Genomic DNA, 3,628 nt, shown 5'->3' with positions numbered 1-3,628 from the left:
GTGAGGCAGATGATTTCTACTTAACTCTCTATCTACTTGATTACAGTCATCATTTTGAAAAGATGCACCATTATTGTTAAGAGTTTCCACCCAACAATCAGAACTGCTGAAAAGGCATTGTGAAATATTTTGTTTTCTATAGCTGGTTATGCGAACCATATGATTTTGAATTTCTGATATTTTACTTATTATGTCTGGAGGGATTTCTCCAAGAGCCAGATAATTATGAGATTGGTTGGTTTCTGTGACTCTGGAGCCATGGCCGTGCCAGAGAGCCACTCGTGGGGGGCAACTTGTGACCAAGGTTGGGCGTGAAGGACAAGCCAGGAATGTCCTCCTTCTCATGAGGTTGCAGTTGCCCCATCACCGCCAGCTCATACCTGGCTTTCGAATAAACTCTGAGGCGGCCGCCATCTTGCTGACGGAAGTGGGGGGAAGCAGAAGGAAGTGAAACCCCCTTCCCTTCTGGGGAGCCATGGTACCCTGGATTAACACATAATCCATTCACTTTTCTGCTGCAAGCTGTCAGGCTCTACATTAAGTCCTTGTGCATCTGGGGCCATAGCCGTGGTGGAGAGCCACTCGTGGGGGGCAAGTGATATTGAGATCTTTAATCATTTTGATCTGATTTTTGTGCATGGTGTTAAGTCGAGGTCTAAGCCCATTTTTTTTTCATGTGATTGTCCAGTTATGCCAGCACCATTTGTTAAAGAGGCTTTCCTTGATTCACTTCACATTTCTTGCTTCCTTATAAAAGATTAGATGTTCATACATTTGGAGTTGTATGTACGGATATTCCACCCTGTTCCATTGGTCTGCGGCTCTGCCTTTGTTCCAGTACCATGATGTTTTAATTAGTACCACTTTGTAGTAGAGTTTGAGGTTGGGAAGGGTGATGCCGCCCCATGTCTTTTTCCCAAGAATTGCTTTAGCTATTAGTGGGCATTTGTTGTTCCATATAAATTTCAGGAGTGCTTGATCTATTTCTTTGAAGAATTTCATGGGTATCCTTATAGGGATCGCGTTGAATCTGTATAACACTTTCAAGAGTATTGTCATTTTGACGATGTTAATTCTTCCAATTCATGAGTAGGGGATATGTTTCCATTTCCTCGTGTTCTCTTTTATTTCATGGAGTAGCGTTTTGTAGTTTTCACTGCAGAGGTCCTTTACCTCTTTAGTTAGGCTGAGTCCGAGGTATTTGATGTTCTGGGGCACAATTGTGAACGGCATTTTTTTTTCGTGTCACTTTCCTCTCATTATTTGCATATAGGAAGGCCATGGATTTTGGGGCATTGACTTTATAGCCTGCGACTTTACTGTATAAGTCTATTGTTTCTAGGAGTTTCTTGGTAGAGGATTTAGGATTCTTGAGATATAGTATCATATCATCTGCAAATAGTGAGAGCTTGATTTCTTCCTTTCCTATCTGGGTGCCTTTAATGTCTTTTTCTTGCCTAATCGCTATTGCAAGTACTTCCAGCACTGTTAAAAAGAAGTGGTGATAGTGGACACCCTTGACTTTCCCTGATCTTAGAGGAAAGGCCCTTAGCTTTTCCTCATAGAGGATAATGCTTGCCATGGGTTTGTTGTAGATGGCTTTGACTATCTTGAGGAAAGTTCCTTCAAAACCCATTTTGGTGAGAGTTTTCATCATAAATGGTTGCTATATCTTGTCAAAAGCTTTCTCTGCATCTATTGATATGATCATATGGTTTTTATCTTTACTTTTGTTGATATGATGGATTAGGCTGATTGATTTCCGAATGTTAAACCATCCTTGCATCCCTGGGATGAATCTCACTTGGTCGTGGTTTATGATCTATTTAATGAGTTATTGGATTCTATTTGCCAATATTTTGTTGAGGATCTTCACATCCGTATTCATCAGGGATATTGGCCTATACTTTTCTTTGTTGGTGGTGTCTTTGTTTGCTTTTGGTATTTAGGAGATATGTGTTTCATAGAATCTGTTTGGGAGAGTTCCTGTTTTTTCAATTTCCTGGAAAAGCTTGAGGAGAACTGGCAAAAGGTCTTCATAAAATGTTTGCAAGAATTCACTAGTGAATCCGTCTTGGCCTGGGCTTTTGTTTTTGGGAATACTTTTGATTACCGCTTCAATTTCCTTGATATGAATGGGTCTATTCAGGTATCCCAAGTCTTCCTGGTTCAATCTTGAGAGATTATAGGAATCCAGGAATTTATCCATTTCTTCTAGGTTCTCTTGTTTCGTGGTATACAGACTCTCAAAGTAGTCTCTGATGATCTTTTAAATTTCATTGGTTTCTGTTTTGATGTCCTCTTTTTCATTTCTGATTCGGTTTATTAGACTTCTCTCTCTGTCTTTTTTGTGAGTTTTGCTAATGGTTTATCAATCTTATTTATTTTTTCAAAGAACCAGCTTTTGGTATCATTGACCTTTCGGATTGTTTTTTTGGTTTTCATTTTGTTAATTTCTCCTCTAAGTTTTATCATTTCTTTTCTTCGACCAATTTTGGGTTCCTTTTATTGGTCTTTTTCTAAGGTCTAGAGCTGTGTGGTTTGGTTATCTATGTAGGCCCTTTATTCTCTCCTTTGGAATGCTTGTAACACTATAAATTTTCCTCTTAGCATGGCTTTAGCTGCGTCTCATAGGTTCTGGTAGCTCATGTCTTCATTCTCATTTGTTTCCAGGTATCTTTTTATTTTGTCTTTGATTTCCTTCCAGATCCACTCATTGTTCAACATTGAGTTATTTAATTTCCAGGTGTTTGATTTGTTTTTCAATGTCTTTGTGTGATTTACTTCTATTTTCAAGGCATCATGGTCTGAAAAGATTGTTGATACTACTTCTATCTTCCTGATTCTACTGAGGTATGTTTTGTGGCCTAGCACGTGGTCTATTTTGGAGAATGTTCCCTGTGCACTGGAGAAGAATGTGTATTCTTTCTTTTGGGGGTGTAAAGCCCTGTATAGGTCTATTAGCCCTCTCTCTCCTATTTATTCCTTCAAAACCAATGTTTCCTTGTTAAGTTTTGTTCTTGTTGACCTCTCCAGAGGTGATAAGGCAACGTTGAAGTCTCCAACTACTGTTGTGTTGCTAGCAATGTCCTCCTTAAAATCTGTAAGCAGTTGTTTTAAGTATTTAGCAGTTCCCTCATTAGGTGCACATACATTTAAGAGTGTGATTTATGTTGTCGGATTTATGTTGTCAGATACTAGTATGGCTACCCCAGCTTTTTTGAGGGAGTTGTTTGCTTGCAGGATTGTTTTCCATCCTTTAACTTTGAGTCTGTGTTTGCTCTGTTCAGATGAGTAGCTTGTAGACAGCAGAATGTTGGTTTCAGTTTCTGGATCCATTTTAGCACTCTGTGTCTCTTGATTGGTGCATTTAGACCATTGACACTCAGAGAGATTATTGTCATGGGGTTTTGTGCCATCTTTCTGTAGGGGTTGGTTGTGTTTAGAAGTGTTTTCCTTGTCTTACAGGAGTCCCTTTAATGCTTCTTTTAGATTTGGTTTTGCATCTATAAAGTTCCTGGGCTGTTGTTTATCTACAAAATGGTATACAGTTCCATCAAGTTTGAGTGAGAGGTTAGTTGGATAAAGTATTCTTAGCGAAGTGTTCATTTCATTGAGTTTTTTCACT

Source organism: Sorex fumeus, unplaced genomic scaffold (genome assembly GCF_029834395.1).
Source record: "Sorex fumeus unplaced genomic scaffold, SorFum_2.1 ptg000007l, whole genome shotgun sequence".
Classification (NCBI taxonomy): Eukaryota; Metazoa; Chordata; class Mammalia; order Eulipotyphla; family Soricidae; genus Sorex; species Sorex fumeus.
This window is presented reverse-complemented; position numbering follows the sequence as displayed.